This window comes from Sturnira hondurensis, unplaced genomic scaffold, assembly GCF_014824575.4.
Source record: "Sturnira hondurensis isolate 20B ecotype Veracruz unplaced genomic scaffold, ASM1482457v3 Scaffold0010428, whole genome shotgun sequence".
Classification (NCBI taxonomy): domain Eukaryota; kingdom Metazoa; phylum Chordata; class Mammalia; order Chiroptera; family Phyllostomidae; genus Sturnira; species Sturnira hondurensis.
In genome coordinates, this window is record NW_028083059.1 from 9276099 (window position 1) to 9295692 (window position 19594).

The following is a 19594-nucleotide window of genomic DNA, read 5'->3' on the forward strand; positions in this document are numbered from 1 at the left end:
ACCCTAGTTCACAGTTGGTGGGATTGAAGACTGGTACAGCCATTATGGAAAACAGTATGGAATTTTCTAAGAAAACTAAAAATGAATATGCCTTTTGACCCAGCAATTCCACTGCTAGGACTATATCCTAAGAAGCCTGAAACACCAATCCAAAAAAACCTGTGCACACCAATGTTCATAGCAGCACAATTTACAATAGCCAAGAGTTGGAAGCAACCTAGGTGCCCATCAGTAAATGAATGGATCAAAAAACTATGGTATTCTATGCAGCAGAAAGAAAGAAGGAGTTACTACCCTTTGCAACAACATGGATGGAACTGGAAAGCATTATGCTGAGTGAAATAAGCCAGGTGGTAAAAGACAAATACCATATGAGCTCACCTTTATCAGGAACCTAAACAACAGAACAAACAAGCAAGCAAAATATAACCAAAGACACTGAAATAGAGAACAGGCTGACAGTGACCAGAGGGGAGAGGGGAGGGAATTTCAAGGGAAAGGGGGAAGGATTCACAGGAACAAGTACATAGGACACATGGACAAAAACTAAGGCAGGGGGTGGAAATAGGAGGGAGGTGGGAGCACTGGGGGGGGGTGGGCTGGGAGTAAAAGACAGAAAACTGTACTTGAACAATAATTAAATTAAAAATGCTTAAAAAATAAATGTTTAAAATTATGTTTGGCAAAAAAAATATGCTATCATTTTTGAGATGTTGGCTTCATGATAATATTATAATATGCCTACTAAATTGCTAACACTCTACTGAGGATGGCAGCAAAATGATGCCTAAATACTTTTAGCTGAACTGGGAAACAATATAAATTCCAATTAGACAAAGTCATACTCACTGAGTAATTGAGTTTTTGGGGTAAGGGTTAACATTCTAAAGTAAGTTATTTAGATGTTTATATTACATGATCAATAATTAGACATACTGGTTTTTAGTCACCCATTAGCAGTTTCAGTGACAGCATTTTTAAGGAATTACATGCCCCACATAATGACAAGATATAGTAAAGTTGTCAATAAAGGGTGTCTAATCTTTCTATGATGCAGGGTTCATGACCCAATCTAGGCTAATCAGACTCATTCTTGCAGCAATGGGATTTTTTTTTTAGCTGAGTAATACAATTATAGGAAGGAAAGGGTTGAAATAAATTCAGCTTGATCACACTGATGATTAATTCCTGGTGTCTACATCCCAAGTGTTGCCCAGATTCCCATCTCTTAGAAGTTTGTTTTCTGCTTATTTTAGCTAGTTTTAATTCCTACTGCTTATAAAGAAAGAAATAGAATGGCTGCAGATGGGGAATCTCTTTTAAGTTAAGGCTTCTGAAACTATCTTCATCTAAATTATGTAGAGTGCTTCTTTAAAGTGAACAGTTCTAAGGAATATATCTGAAGAAACATGAAACACTTATTTGAAAGACTATGTGCACTGCTATATTCATTGCAGTGTTATTTACAATAGCCAAGATTTGGAAGCAGCCAAGTGTCCACCAGTAGATGGATGGTTAAAAAAACCTATGATACATTTACACAATGGAATACTACTTGGTTACAAAAAAAAGGGAATTTTACTTTTTTGCAACAGCATGGGTAGACCTGGAGAGTATTATGATAAGTGAAATAAGCCAGTCAAATACCATATGATTTCACTTATATGTGGACTTACTGATACAGTAAACAGATTGATAAAGGGAGGGGGATTAGGGGAATAGGTGGAAAAGGTGAAGGCATTAAGGAAAAAAAATTCCTCATAGATACACATACACAAAATAAGGTGAACAGTTCCAAACACTATCTTAAACACATTATATCTGACTCACTGGTAGTGGGACGAGCAAATTGTTATTTAAACAAAATCTACAGAAATTCTTATAGACACCAAAACTTGATAATTGCTATGCTAGATTGAAATTGAGGAAACATAAAAGTAGTCCACATGAAAACAAGTTAGGGGCTGAGGACTCAAACTGTATAACTTCTCATTAAATACTTAAATTGCCATTATTGCTTATTAATCCAGACTGCTTGTGCAGTGCCTAGTACAGTTTAAACACATCAGGAAAACACAGTCAACAAACATGATAAACAGAGTAGCAAAAGCAGAAAATATAGAGATTTATAGCCTCAAAAATTATATATAAAAAGAATATGAGAGTAAAAATATCAGTATTGAAGTCATGAGTATTGACTTCTAGTAAAGCACAGTTGTACAGTCCAGAAAACAAATTCTTCTTTATAAATCTTTTTCCAAATGATTCTTCTATTCTTTTAAAACAGATTATCATTATTTATAAGAAAATTGATTATTTTTAAAATTTCAAGATATTAAACACCTTTGCATTTTTAGTAATCTAGGAGTTATATAAATTTATCTTTCTCTTTAAAAAAATACAATGATCCAACAAGATTAAGACCTGCCTTATTTTTCCACTGTGGTTATAATTTGTCTATCAGCTTTGCCAAGTAACTTAATGTTCCTATAAATTCCATTAGTAAAATAAAGGCAGTAATTTATGCTTCCTACTTGCTTTACAGAGATGACATAAAAAAAGATAAAACCATAGGATTAAATTCATATATAAAGTTGAAAAACATTTCTTTTTTTACCTAGTATGTCAAAACCTCCATTAACTGGAGATACATGTTTACATGTACATTAATGGAAGAGACTGCTGAATGTAAAACATGTTCAAGTTTTTCCGTTTTGAACACAAAGATGCTATCTACTTATTTTGAACTTAAATTAGAACTGATTTACCTAATAACTACATGTTCAAACAGTTGACCAGAAATACAGTAAAAAAATGAAAATGCATATATGTCTGAAATTTATAGTTCTTTTCATTATAGTACTGAAGTGAGATACTGGGAATTATGTGAACCACTGTACACTAGCACAAAAAACAACTTGTGAGTTTATAGGGCAAATAGCATAGTGATTCAGATTCTGTATTTGTCTCTCTGCGTGTATATACATATAGTAGGTGTAGAGTTGGGGGAAATATTATTAGAAGGTATTAAGAGCTATAATAATAGCTAAGTAAGCTATTTTTTAAATTTTTGAACAAAATTCAATAATGCAAGCTTTACAAAATTTCAAATATATTCTATTTCCTATGCATTACACTCATTAAGTTTTTAGTACAGAACTTTAATCACTAAATTGGAATGTTGAAAAGAGGACCAAGAAGCAGATGTTACCTCTCTTCATGAGATCGGAAGATAGCTCTTATACTACTATGTAGTGCCATATATTCAGTAAGAATACACATTAGTTGTTAAATACCAGAATGATTAAAAATCATTAGTAGTTTCCAAAACAGGAGAGCAAGCAAATGACACCTTTCTTCCTCTGAGTACTTCTAAAGAACGCAAACTCCTGATTCAGCTATTTCTAGTATAATTTCTTGGGGAAGAAAGCATCCTAGAGTGCTTGGGAGCAGATTAGTGACAGGAAATAAACTGCCTGGACTAAAATAAAATGATTGTATTCGATTGTATTCCTTTCTTTCTATATTATGTGGGCTTAATTTCTCCTTTATAAGTTTGCCAAAAGTGAAAGCAAGGGTCCCATTCCTCCCTCCAGTATAATTTAAAGAGAGGAACTTTTAAGCAAAAGTACTCTTGATGAACAGATTACACACATTAACTTAAAATAAAGTGGCCTGCGTGGCCCAGTGTGCTTTCTTTTACAATCATTACAGAGTTGGGCTGGGATAGCTTCCAACCTCCAAAATTCAGCCAATAAATAAAATCTGAGTCTGAAGCTTTGTTTATGACATAACACAGGGTCTATTTCTAGACCCCTGAAACTCCAACCAGTTTGTAGAGCCATTATTTTTGAAATTTCTCCATATCTTAAAATGTCATTAAAATGTATATTACACCTTGTTCCTATGCTAGTAATAGCATATGATCAAAATTAATCCTCTGGTGGCTGAAAATCTGGGAGAAGGTAAAGTCAGCTTTTGGATGGCTATCAGGCACAAAGAGAGTCAAGGACTAGGGGATGTCACCACAAAACATTCTGGAAGGTTCAGTTTGACAAAGCTATAAAGGTACTGGGGTATGAGACACTGTTTATCATCTATGACAAAGTAGACAAAGGTACACAGAGCCCTATTCCTTCACTTCGCTAAGATACTCCCCCATTTTCATTTTGGTTAGAAACTATGGCCAAACTCCTGATTTTCTGGACTCATTTTCAGAAACAACACTGGCCAAGATATTCTATGCATTCATATAAATGAAGGTGAAGCAAGTGTGTTTAAAGCATATGTAACAGGATTCCACAGTGTTAAAATTATCACCTTCCCTTTTGCATCTCTAAAATCCACTTGTACATTTGACCTGCTTCCTGATAAGAGAAAGACCACACACATATAGGTGACTATGTTTCCTTTTCTTTTTAATTCTTTAATCTCCAGAAATTTTGTGTTAGAATATTATCATATTAGGTAGATCCATATTATCTGCTCTGAAGATTATGAACTCATCTTAAGAATTCCTGATGCAGCTGCTGTTTAAACGCCTTAGAACACAGAGAGAAGTCTATGTAGAACTCGAGTAACTTATGAGCTGTAACTTATAACTTTGGGAATTTTTTTGGTTGGGGAAGCGGGTGATCTAACTGGTTTTCCTTCCTCAGGGAATTTTTACTACTGTTTTCTATGTTCTTATTCTCCTGGAGTATAACAGACCTTGATAAAGTTTTGGAGGTTACGATGGTGAGTGGGGCAGAGGTTAGCATCTCAGTTATATAAGCTACTCAAAATAGAACAATTATTACCATCATTTCCAAACTGTTCTCTTGGATCCCAAAATCTCCATCAGACTTTTTCTCTTGCAAGCTTCCTTTCCTTGTTTTCCTATCCTCTCTCTCATGTTCTTTCTCAGTAGCAAAATAAGTTTTTCTTCTCTCTGGTAACAGGAATTTGGGACTCTTGTTGATGCCACACGCATGCCCTCATTCAAAAAACTTTTTCAAATAAAGGAACTTATTTTTCTAAGAAGATTTTCTACTTGCAGCATTTGCTTTGATTTCAATTCTTCAGTTTTAAAAAGAAAGCTGAGATGAAAATCTCTGTATATAAATCTTGGCTTGTCTTTATCCATTTTCCTAGAATTTAAATTTATGAAAGCAGAATTAATGGATTCAAATGTATGAGCATTTTCAACATTCTCCTTAATTGCATTCTAGAATATTTTACATCTTCAAAAGAAATATTTGTTGTCACAGCATCCTCTGAGGCATGATATATTAATCTGAAGACTAACATTTCTAGAAAATACAGTTAAAGTGCATGCGCAAAGATTCTTACACATAAAAGAGTAAGAAAATAACCCAAGATCAATAGACATTATTCCATAAAATTGTAAACTCCTTCAAAAATATTAAGTGTTGAGAAATGATAGCTGGGGAAGCAGTCTTTCTTGCTCTCAGCTAGAGATTCAGCCTACTTCTTAATCAAGTTCTTAACCCCTTTCAACCACTTTCTAGCTTTTCCACCTGAGAAGTTGTCTAGAGTTAGACAATATTATAAGACTATATATGTGGCACAAATACCACAGGATCTCACCTTTAACAGGAATCTAAACAACAAAACAAACAAGCAAGCAAAATGTAACCAAAGACACTGAAATAGAGAACAGGCTGACAGTGACCAGAGGGGAGAGGGGAGGGAATTTCAGAGGGAAAGGGGAAGGATTTACAGGAACTACTATAAAGGATACATGGACAAAAACTAAGGGGGGTGGAAATGGGAGGGAGGTGGGGAAGGCTGGGGGGTGGGCTGGGATGGGAGTAAAAGACGGAAAACTGTACTTAAATAACAATTAAATTAAAAAAAATTTTTAAAAGACTGTATAAGTGTATGAGGATTCAAGATGAACTCATACCTGCAGTAAAGCCAGGAGTGCCTGCTTCTTTGTGAGTTCCTTTCCAAATAGTAAACATTCTCCTCTCTTCCACCTATAACTAGGTATGTATCAGCCATCCTTGTTCATCAAACATTAAGTAAGTAATTGGGATGATAGAAATTTTAATTTGAAGGTAAAAAACCCCACTTCAAAAGGAGTTCTATCATTCTATTTATTGTAATTCCACAGCTGACCTTATAGCAGGGTGTTGATCATCAGTAGAGGAGCGTTAGAGTGACTAGGGAAATTTTATTTTCCAACACTTTATTGGTCGGTGTGTGCATGAGCATGAGACTTCAGAAGTAAATCTCAAGAGGGGGGGGAAATGATGAGTGGGAATATTTGGAGGGTTAAGTCAATCATGATATCCAAACAGTAATAAACATGTAAAAAACAACTTGAGGAAAAACTTGGGATTAACCTGGCATGTGTAAATACAGGATATATAAAGAACTTAGTTATAAGAAAATCAAAAAGTCATAATTAATGCAATTTAAGACTTAAGGATATAAATTAAAAATATTCAATTCATATAAAATATGTCCTCTTTTGTACTGTAATAGAATTAAAGATAAACTTTAAAATCAGAAGCTGGAAGAAACTACACTAAGTTAGATAATCCTGGACTTGAACAATAAATATACATGACAAATATGTAAGAGAGAAAGTTAGTGGTTTTATTCCTCAGTGCTATAGGCACCATATGAGCTTCCTAGATCTGGTGCCACTTCAGAATAAGAACTTCCAAACAAGCTAGTGGTGCATTTGGAGAATAGGATCCATATCATAATAAGTACTGTGTGTCAGTGAAGGGGTGTATAGAAAATCAGTCTAGTGAGGTATGGCAACAAGTCACTTTCTGATAGCCTTGGTAATCAACTGTTGTGGAAGAAAATACCTGAAAGACTTATGATGTAAGTCTGGCATAGTGTTAAAATGACTTTAATGACATAGCAATAAACAACCATATTCTAGATATTATATAATGATTGAAGGACAACTATATTAATACATTCATAATATATTTTATTAAGATATTTTATAAGTTAGAAATATGGCCTACATTAGGGTATTATAATAATGATAATAACAACAAAACAAACCTAGATGCAGGCAAAGGGATGAACAATTCATTCGTTCACTGGCTGATCTATAATTTTTTCATTTAATCAATAATTAAAGTCTAATTTATCAAAAGATCTATAATTATTTCAATTAATTTTTAAAATAGATATTTATGTTGGAGGAAGGATGAGGGCTACAAAATGATAATTTGAAAATAAGAATATTATTGTAATTTAAAAACTAAATTGATAGTGTTCAGTGCTTTTTGACATTCTTAATTCACAAATTTAAATGTCAACAGCTAATCATGGATAATCTGCTACTGATTTTTTTCTGTTTAAATATGTCAATTTCTGGCAGTAATTTCTATCTCTATGCACTTCTACAAGCTTATTTCTCAAACACATAATACAGGACCCATCAAAGAGTATTGTACCTAATTTTCCCAGGTAAATATTAGAGAATATCAGCAATTTCTACTTATGAAACACTGCTAAAAACAAACATTTAATAGATTTAGAAAAAAAGAGAATAAAAATAGACCAGAACTAATATGTTAGAAGATGACAAGAAACCTATGGAAATATTTTTAAACTCTAACATATAATGTAAACCATATAGGTATTGCCAATTTTACCTTCATCTAAAAGTAAAAAATCAGCAGACAAAACATATCATCCATTAAAATTTAGATTTTGAGTTATCATAGTTTTAAAAGAAGCCACCATCATTAAATGTAATATTTCTTGAACAATATGATAAAAGCGAGGGTGCAGGAGGGGAATAAATGGTGATGGAAAGACACATGACTTTGGGTGGTGAACACAATATACAGATATTGTGTTAAAGAATCACACATCTTAAAACCATATAATTTTATTTACCAATGTCACTCCAATAAATTCCATGAAAAATAAAATTTAAAAAAAGGATATGAAAAAAGTTTTAATGAAAAAGCCAAGTATACCCCTTCCTAAAAAGTTTTATGTTTATTTTTTATTTGTTAGAAGATTTTATTCATTTATCTCCAGAAGGGAAGGGAAGGAGAGAGGGAAAGAAGTATCTATGTATGGTTGCCTCTCGTGAGTCCCCTGCTGGGAACTGGCCTGCAACCCAGGCATGTGCCCTGACTGGGAATTGAACTGCGATCCTTTAATTTGCAGGCCCACACTCAATCCACTGAGCTACACCAGCGAGGGCAAAAGTTTTATGTTTAACTAAGACATTATTCACTTGGATAGTTATTTTTTATTTATATCCAGAATAGGTTTCAATCTTTAGATTCAGAATAACTAATTTAAAGTAATTTAAAATTTGAGGTTTCTGCAGGTGTCATTAATTTTAATATCTTATTACTTTTATATATTAACACTATATATCCTGACAAATATAAGATTAATTTTGATTTCCCATGAGTAACTCATGCTTTTTAGTTGTTTGTAAAATTGTATATTATTTCCCTTAATTTTACCTTTGCTATAGCAATAGTGTTTAACTGTTCTGTATATCTCTTCTATATTTCATAACATTGTCCTAAGGTTGGGAGTGGGGTGGAGTCCATGGGCAGATCTTATTTCATTTCTGGCAGTCACATAAAGTCATGGCCAATACATAGAATGAATATTTATTCTCAGTGTCTCCATATATTAAATCATAGATCCTTGAGAATAGTACTTTTATATTTTCATCTCTATAAGCAATAGTTCATAAATGTGAACTTATTTATGAAACAGCTAAATCTATATTGCTTTGATATATAAATTAATGTTTAATTATTCATTAACATATAAATAGTCTCATTAGTTAAAAATAAGGTTCTCAGAAATTCCAGACAGTGGTCTGTGTTTTTATTCCCTGTGCCAAGCATAGTGAAAAAACACAGCAGATATAAATAGATTTCATTTAAATATTGGGTAAGTATACATTTACTATTTATGTAGCTTGAAAATGCTAGGAAATTGTATATGAATAAACCATATAAATTAAAAACCAAAGTGTTTATATATAGGTGATAAAAATAAAAATGAAAAACAAAAAACGAAAGGTCACTATAGCTACATCGAAATAAAAAAAGTATCAGAACTTGATAACTGAAAGAGGCTAACAAATTTAATTAGATTTAAAGATTCAGTAACATTTTTAGTTAAAAAATGTCACTTAGCTTTAAAAAGCATATTAAACCTTAAAATACTAACCTTTAAAATTAATTCTTAAATTTAGTTCTGCTTTACTGGGTAAAAGGGGCTCTTGAATCATCTAAAACACAATTCATACATTCATCGATATACAGATTTCTGGCCATAAAATAGTGAATATTATAAAGGCATTTATACATGTATTTTTATTAAGCAAACTACCAAATTGTTATTTTAATAACCTAGGTGATCTACAGTGTTTCTAACCTACCAAATGAAGTCATTATACTATAACACTTTAAGATAGTAAGTTATTATACTACAGGTATGTTTTTATCCTAACATAGCATCATGAATGTAACAATAAAATTAAAGCATCTTAATTTTTTACTTTAAACCATGCTAAGCAATATGCTATTGCTTAAAGCAATAATATACACTACTGAAATTTTGTGTTTCCTTTTGTGATTGAATTTGAGATCTCTTTCTGATTGCTCCCTCATTAAATTGAGCATATAAAACAGCCAAGGTAACAGTGACCTTTCCTCATTAAATATTCTAGTATTCAAAAATTCTCCTGACTATTACACTCTGTTTTTTTTTCAGGTATTATACTAACTGTTAACAACTGGATTAAATACAGATTTTAATTTTAGAAATTAACAGAACTCTTATGATTTTGTTCAATGCTCTCTACTAGTGTGATCAGCTATTTCCCATCACACTTAATGGCAACTACTAAGCATGTTCACTTGCATTCACAAGATAAATGTTACCTGAGTATACTCTAAATTCAGAGGTGGAGAAAGAGTAGAAGGAAATTTTAGATGTTTTCTTTTTTAAAAAGTTTGAGCTAAGATTTGTTGTCAGTGGACATTTCTGTACCTGCAGAGATTAAGGGATCTGACTGATAGTACTGTTCAATATATAGAACAAGAAAGACTCAGGAACTAAGTAGATTCATTTTTAGAATAGTACCACAATTCAGCTTTGTACCTATCCTTATTTTTCTTTCATTTTGATACCTTTATAGATAGTTCTTTATACTTAAAATAAATTCAGAGTTCTGAGATACTAAGTTTTAGAATAACTTATTTATTGGCCTTTACATAGTTTAATTCACTAATTATATACTTCATTTTTATTATCTTTAGCAATATTAAAATATTATAGCAGCACGAGAAAAAATTTTTCTCTTTAAAAGTAAAAATCAAAGTGATTTTAAGCTATAATTCAACTCCAATTTGGGGACAATCATTTCAATCAATTTTAGATAATTAGAATACATACTAATATAGTGCCTTTTTATTTCCTAGTATACAAAATGTTACTTTTTTTTATTTTTTAATTTATTTATCTTAGAGGGGAGGGGAAGGGAAGGGGGGTGAGAGAGAGAGAGAGAGAGAGAGAGAGAGAGAGAGATAAATATCCATGTATGGTTATTTATCATACGTGGACCCTCCTGCGTCCCCTGCCAGGAACCGGGAACTAGCCTGCAACCCAGGCATGTGCCCTGATGGGGAATCGAACCGCGATCGTGTGGTTCGCAGGCCCGCGCTCAATCCACTGAGCTACACCAGTCAGGGCCAAAATATTACTCTTTATTAATTTGCTTTAACTATGCCTATTATAATCACAATAGGTAAGAAATTTTCCATACATTGACTTTTTAGGATAGTAAGTGCTTTACCTTATTTTAGATATTGTACTATCTATAATACCATGTTTTTCTTTGCAATGCTCTTGCATCACAAAATATAAGTATCATAATATACTATAGTCAACCTGAAAGAATCATTCTCTACTGTTATTAGTAAATTAATTAAATAAATTAAATGTAGATATTTATATCAGTGATTACTTTTTATTAGTTATGTACAAAGATACTTTACAAGAGCAAAGTAATTAATTAGCTATTTCTGCCTCCTAAACATTAATCTTCTAAGGAGATGTTATTTTGAATCTCCTATGATCAAAAAATAAGCATGGAAACAGACACACAGACCAATGGAACAGAACTGAGAGCCCAGGAATAAAATTACATGTACATACATTTTTTCTCCAATAATTTTTTACAAAGGAGCCAAGAACATACCATGGAGGGGAAAATCTTCAATAAATGGTGCTGGGAAAATTGGAAAGCCACATGCAAAAGCATGAAACTAGACTGCTTTTTGCCTTCATATAAAAAATTAATTCAAAATGGATCGAGACTTACACATAACACCTGAAACAATAAAGTAAATAGGAAAAAACATAGGTACTAAATTTATAGACCACAATCTTAGAGAAGATTTTATGAATTTGACCACAAAGCAAGGGAAGTAAAGGCCAAAATAAATGAATGGGACTATATCAGACTAAAAAGTTTCTGCAAAGCAAAAGAAACTTTCAACAAAACAAAAAGGCAACCAACCCAATGGGAGAAGATATTTGCAAACAAGAGCTCCAACAAGGGGTTAACAACCAAAATATATAAAGAACTCATACAACTCAACATCAAACAAACAATCCAATTAAAAATTGGGCCGAGGACCTAACAGACACATCTCCCAAGAAGACATACAAATGGCCCACAAATACCTGAAAAGATGCTCAACTTCACTAGCTATTAGGGAAATGCAAATCAAATCTACCATCTCCACCAAATGAGATACCATCTCCACCAATTAGAATGTCTATTAACAAGACAATAACAAGTGTTGGAAAGGTGGTGGGGAAAAAGGAACCCTCATTCATCGCACTTGGGAATGTAAACTGGTACAGCCACTATGGAAAACATAGTATAAAGGTTCCTCAAAGAATTAATAGAGTTATCATATGACATAGCACCCCCTCTTCTGGTTACCTACCCGAAAAAAAATAAAAACATTTATTTGCAAGAACATACACATCCCTAAGTTCAATGAAGCATTATTCATGGTGGCCAAGACATAGAAACAACAAGTGTCTTTTGGTAGATGATTGGATGAAGATGTAATACATATATACAATGGAATATTACTCAACCACAAGAAACTATGAAATACTGCCATTTGCAAAGATATAGACAGACCTTGAGAATATCATGCTAAGCAAAGTAAGCCAGGCAAAAAAGTTAAGAAGCATGATTTCAATATGTGGGATATAAAACTGAAAGCAAATGAACAAAGAAGAAAAACAAATAAAAACTCATAGGCAGATAGCAATATGTCAGTTACCAGTGGGAAGGGGGTTGAAGGAATAGTAAAGGATAAAGGGGGTCAAATATATAGTGATGGAAAGTGATTTGACTTTGGATGGTGGACACACAACACAATATACGGATCATGTATCATGGAAATACACAGTTGAAACCTATATAATCTTATTAATAATATCACCCCAGTAAATTTAATAAAAAGAGAAAAAATAACCCTAAAAAAGTTAAGCATGACTTTTACTCCTAAAGCTATGAAATGAAATAGGAGGAAAAGCAACATGTTTTCAGTCATATCCACTAAGTATGGGTCATCAGACAGGCCAATGGCCAGAGAACTCAACAGTATCCTAGGAAAGTAGCTGAATGTTTTTCTGGACATGTACTTAAAATACACACTTTCATCACAATTCTCACTCTGAAGCTCAATCAAGAGGTATGTTTACTAGTATCAAATACTAATTTGATACTGGAAAGAAACTTATACCTTTAATATGAATTACTGTTTTTAATAATTAACATACCTTAAATAAACAAATCAGAATAAGCCAGTCTAATATTCTTTAAACAAAAACTCCACATATCAGTCCATGGAATGCCATGCATATGTGAAATACTTGTTTTGTATACATGAATGTTTTTAAAATACATATTTATGTTTTCTGTTCATGTAATTAAATACAATGTGTACCCACATATACAGAAAACTAATATGAGAAAACTCAGTTTTACAAATAAAACACATATAATGGTTGACAGTATTTATTTACTTCTCTACCACATAATATAATTTACTATAAAAGTGTTCATCTTATAAAAATCAAGTAATTAGAGAGTTAACATCAGCCATTCAAAGGCATATAACATCAACAGAGCAGGCTGAGTTTCTAAAGAGCAGAGACTGTATGATAATCATCACTGTAGCCTAAGAACCTAGCCTAAGAACACAAGGGAGATGCTTACCATGTGATTTTTTGAGAGACTTATTTTAACTCTGAGATAAAATGAAATACTAATGAAATACTATTAGTAATACCTACTAATGAAATAGTAGATACTACTTTCTAATACATGTCACATGCTTTATATTATGACGGTTGATCACCAGTACTGTTATATATTATTATATTTAACAAATGTGCTTTTAAAGTTTTCTCATTGGTTTTGGAACTAATTTTTAAAAAAACAAAATTTTCTTGTCAGATCTGGAAGGAGACTGGGAACTCTTCACTGTATCTTATATTCTGGGAGGGAAAGTTCTCTTTTAACATATAGCTGGGACACTTGCTATTAAATAGGCCTTCAATAAATATCTGTTAAAAGAATGGTTTCACTAGTTTCAGAATATTATTGAAAACTAAAATTGTATATCCCATAAGACATAATATTTATCAAAGAGAATAACTATAAAAGTAGTATTTTTCCAGAACATTCTAAATACTAAACTGTAAGATTTACTGTTTAAATATGTATTTAAGAATATTTGGAAATGTTTAAATAAAGCATCTCCAAAGTGTGAATTTTCTAAATATACACCAAGTATATATGACCGTTGTTTAAGTTAGGACTGTATGCTTCTATATACTCATTCCTGTAGTACTATTAAAGGCAACTCTAAGTAATGAATAATTTAACTGTTTGGGGAATTTTTTTATTCATTTATTTTCAGATAGAGGGGAAGGGAAGGAGAGAGGGAGAGAAATAACAATGTGTGGTTGTCTCTCACGTGTCCCCCACTGGGGACCTGGCCTGCAACCCAGGCATGTGCCCTGACTGGGAATCGAACCTCGATCCTTTGCTTATAAGGCACACGCTCAATCCACTGAACTACACCAGCCAGGGTTGTTTGGAGAAATTTTTAAAGTTACATGCAACTTACAATTATTTCATGGAAAATCTAATAGTTTCTTCCCTTGTCCTTGTTACCAAAAACATCATCTATTCCAAAATCTCATTTTCTGGGTCTCTTAGATGTTTCTTTTCATTTAAACAAACACTGAGAAAAAAAAAGGAAGACTAACAGAAAATGTCTGAAAACATACCTATTTTATATCTAGTATCACTTAGATTTCTTTTGTTTTCAGTAACAGTAATATGACCATAACAGAAATGAATTAAACTGGCACATGAGCCAAACTTCCAAATACTGCTCTTTTTGGCTAAAAACTAGAATCCTGCTGGATTACTGTATTGCTTTGTGACGTTGTCCCCACCTGTTTGTGCCATTACCGACTCTGAAAGAAATCTAACTATACATGAAAAGTTATCAAGTTAGAAATGCATTAACAAATTATATTTTCATCTAATAAATATATATTATGTACAAGAGTTTGAAATAGCAAAACTGTACTATGAAGATTCTATTGTATTTTAAATCACAGTCTTAGCCAAATAAGGGGGAAAATGGATAACTCACGCCATACCTCCTATGTCCTATCTATTACCAATAATTATATAGTAAAGTCATTTTTATAGTACTGGAAATTTTATTAGGGCCCCTTGGGAAAATAACCTAAATGCTGAATATCTACATTTATTTTTCTGTAAAGATAAGATGGTTCCATAAATTATACCTCCAAAATATATCTCAAGTCCATCTTCTTTATATCTCTACTACTCAAGGCCAATCCGCCATAACCTCTCTCCTGGGCAACCTCAACAGACTCCTAATTCTACCCTTTGCCATCTTCTAATTTCTTTGCTCACCAGCCAAGATGCTCTTACAATGAAAATTGCTTAAAATCTCTCAGAAGCTTCACATTTTACTTAAATATTAAAATACAACTCCATACTACGGCTTATTTTCCTCTCTGTGGGACATGATTCCTGACTATCTTTCACAGCTGGCATACTACTATCCCTTGTTCAGTAAGCTCCAGTCGCACTGAGCTCAGTCCTTCAAACATACCAAGCTCACTTCCCTTCAAGGTCACTGCCCCAACGGTTCCCTCTACCTGCAATGTACTTCTTCCCATTTTGTACAATTAGCTCTTTTTGTTCCCTGAGAATGTAACTTAAATGTCACATCCCTAGATAGGTCTTTCCAACCATCACACTTAAAATAGCAGGTCTCTCCTGTTATTCTCTATCTCAATGCCTTTATTGTTTCTTCCATAAAATATCTAAGAGCTTTTATCATTTCATTTTACCTAATGTTTTTCGGTCAGGCCCCCTTACTAGAAATAGATACCATGTGAGCATGGACAATGTTTGCCTTGCTTATCTCTTTTTCTCCATTATTCAAATATTGAATTCCAGAAAACAATACTTAATAAAATTAGGCAAAAGCAGAAGTAATATAATTTCCATTTTTAAAGAAATAATGTCAGTTTAATGAAATTGCAAGTTGACTGGAATGCTGATGTAATACACATGCTGCATGCCTTAAATAATACAATCTTTATTAAAAATACTGTAGATGTATAAATTTAGTTTGATTATATGATTGACAATGTACACTGGACAAAGTAAACCCAGTTTGATTACTTAACTATATATATTGATTTCCACCATATTTATACTCTCAAGAAATGCTGAATCAAGAACACAGTGAAAAACTTCTATTACTGTAGAGGTTTGTTGATGTAGAAGTGTAAAACAGGATCTATTCTTTCACCACTTGGGACAGATGGACAATCTAGTTACAAGTACTCATATATGTGAAGAGAGAAAGAGTGTGATTGAGATATGATGCCCACAGCAGGGAAAGAGGATTGGTAGAAGGAAATAGAAGAAATCTATGATGCTTTTGGTAGTGGTTTACACTTGTAATGGTGAATGAAGAAACAAATAATTTTACTCTAACATTTTCCTAACATTTAACCTTTTAACATAAAGTAACACAAATTCTTAATTTAAAAGTTCAAAATCTAAAAACAGTAGAAAGGTGTGATTTAACCATTAATTTTGTCTTATACAATTAAATATATATTTTTTCCCTCTTAGGAAAATCCAAATGTTTTATTCATGTTCCTTTCAGTTTGAAGAAGGGATCTTTAAATAACACTGCATAATTATTTTGCAAGAAAATGTCTTCAGATACAGTCATATCCCAAACCCAGGGCAAATAACACTTAGACGATCAATGCATATTAAAGACATTTTATTTTTCCACTTCAGATACTAATCATAACAACTAATTACACAATGACATTTCAATTTATAAATGTATGATAAAATTACATCCCAAGTTGCTTTTATATTTATGGTTACAGGAAGGCATATGATTATAATCTCCTGTACCTTTACAACTATGAATAGTTTATACCTGAAAATGAATTTTATCTAAGTTAAATTCTTTTAGAATTATTATTAAATCATCCAGTTTTCCTTATTTAACAAAATTTTGAATATATTCAGGAAAGGTCAGTTTTGAACTTTCTAAAAAAATTTCAATTCTTTTCTTTCTATTCCCATTAGAATATTCAGGTTTATAATTTGTGAACAATACTTACAACAGTTCTACTAATTGTAGGCTACAGATTTTATTAAGCGGGTATATTTCTGCTCAGGTATGTTCACCTATATCTATACACAACTTAATTGAATTTTACACTCACTTTGGCCTAAATAATAAATTCAGTGAAACTAACAAGTCAGAGTACTGTTTTGCTTGTTTCACTTATCACTGAACTCCCTGGGAACAGGGGTGTGGGGGAGATAAATTCACACAATCTTGATAGTAAACTGAAGTCTCTACATTCTTGCATCCAAGCCATATTTTGATTTAATGAATTACTTTAGTATCTGATTGATGATTTTTGGAAAATGAGCCACACCCTGAGATTGACATCAACTCTTTCAGGCTGTACACTATTTGCTAAACTGATCTTTGAATAAATAAACTCCTGGTGGCTACTAACTGCTATAATTAATAAACATGGTTATTTACATATGAAACAAGATTTTGTTTTATATTCACCTAAGTGTCAATATATGTATAAATGTTTATAGACATTAAGAAGACAAAATTTGTTATTTTAAAATAAAAATCACCAACTCTTACTAAACACTGTTGTCTTAAAATACAGGGTAAATTATTAAGAATAAGAGAAATATAAATACAAATCATGTTTTCACTTACTAAACAGATGAGTGATCTGGGAAGCAACTCTACCTTCTAATCAATTCAAGGAGGTTGGGTAATAGGAAGAGAGAGTCAAATTGATTTATTTTCTCTTTATAGTGCACAGTTTCACAGCCAGTTAAAAGACAAGAGGAAAGATTGCTTACTATAGTGAAGTTACTCTTAGCAACATGTTAAACACCATGTTAAAAATGAGCTAGTTCATTTTTTTGTCATTATCATTATTTTACCCATTCTAAGTCAGAAAAACTAGAAGGCGGGAAGAAGGTGAGTCCACTCATTTTAACCATAAAGAGCTTTATATAATTTGGTCAAAATGGACAAAAAGCACTAAAATTTTTATTTTGTTAATATCTTTAATCAGAAGGCAAGTAATACAAAAATAAAATTTTAGCATTCATAAAATAACAAATTTTAAAAATAAAACATGAATTCCATTAGCTCTTAAGATGAAGTTACTAAGAAAATGAATATCATTTACTTGAGATTAACTGCTAACCATATTACTTATATTCATAATGTATACTAGAAATCTAATTTATACTTCATGTTAATCTCTCTATATTATGTACATAACATAATTCTGTAATGCCAATGTTTAAAAATTGGTAAGCTATACTTTGTTTCATGTTATCTATAAAACTACAAATTAACAAAATATGCCCAAAGTACTTATAAGAATAACATTTTTAAGTCTGATATTTTTATTAGCTATTAGTGTGATCACTTTGGTATTTGAAAGTTATTCCAGGGTATAATAAGGCATAATTTCTAAACACTGTGACTTACGTTGTAACAGCATTTTATAAGCAAACATTTATGTCTAATGAAACAATCAGAGCAAACTTTCTCTTTAATTTTCTTTTGAAGAACTCCTCTAAATTTTACCCAACTTACACTGTAGGTATTATTTTAGCCAAGAGTAATCTTATGCATAGCCTGTGTTTTTACTGTATTAATAGAAATTCAAATTAAGAGTTTTAGTAGACTATCTTTAATGATGGGTAAACATTACCCAATGATGAGTAACCTACATGACAGATGGGTAAACTGAGTAATGCCCATTCACTAACACTAAGTTAAGCTAACTAATAAAAAATACCCATGAATTATATATATTTGGTAAACAGTTTAGATAAAATGTGTTTTAAAATGATGGGAAAGTAATCACAATAGATAAAAATTACTGGAAGAAGTTAACAAGTAACTCTTCTATGTCCTTAATTTTAACAAGAACATCTGAAAGGTCATACATCAACACCTGACAGATTTTGGTAGAATGGCACTTGCGTTATTTGCAGATTCAGATATATATTGTATTTATGTTAGTATCCTCCAGGGCCTAAGGTGGTTCCTGGTGTCTCATAGGCACTTAATGAATAAATAAATGTTGACTGAGGGAAACTACAGCATGGAAAAAACTTTTAGATAATTCTAATAAACGTGACTCTCAAAGTATACATCTCTATTAGTAGCTCTAGTTACTAACAATAGAGTACAATATAAACATCTGACTTTCCAATAATTAAAAAGTTTTCTAAAAAATAAAAAGATAAAGTAAATAATTATGTTATTTTTAACAATGTTTTTCACACAAGGAGATTAAGTTAACTACTTCAACACTGAATGTCCATAGCTCTTACAAACAAATGAAGGATGTGTGTGAAGGTATACACTGCCATAGGCCATAGGAGAGTATGGTACTATAATGGGACACTTATTATTTGACACATCTCAAAGCCACAATGGTTGTGTGTGATTCCCAAATTTACATATGCATCTGCAGTTGCAATCTGGCAGAAATACAAAAGAAATATCTAGGAAAACTTGCCAAAAATACAAAATGTATAAAAACAAATGAATGTTGATTCTGAGTATTTCTAAATAGAATTAAATGGTCGTATAGGTTTTTACTTGCCTTCTCTCTTAACCTCACCATCACAAAAAAAGCGCACACTCTTATGTCATCTGGCCTCCATTGTTATATCTGCAAATTATCCTGAGGCCTAATTTGTTAAATAATAACTGTAACTGAAGTTTTTTATTTGAAGTCTTTAGAAAAGTGTGACAGAACAGGTGACATATTGGTGGCCATCACATTGCCAGTGAGAGCATTCAGCCAAATGCATGCTGGAAAACTTTTATGGTTGTTTGCTGCTTATGCTAAGAGGACTCAGATATTGCAGGTGATATTTGTTATA

The 19594-nt window shown here is 32.1% G+C and overlaps 1 protein-coding gene across 2 annotated transcripts in view; it reads right to left on the minus strand.

Annotated features, from left to right (window-relative positions):
* The window catches only part of EPHA6 (EPH receptor A6), an 898848-nt gene that overhangs the window by 877946 nt on the left and 1308 nt on the right, over positions 1-19594 (minus strand). The gene's annotated exons all lie outside the window — the stretch shown is intronic.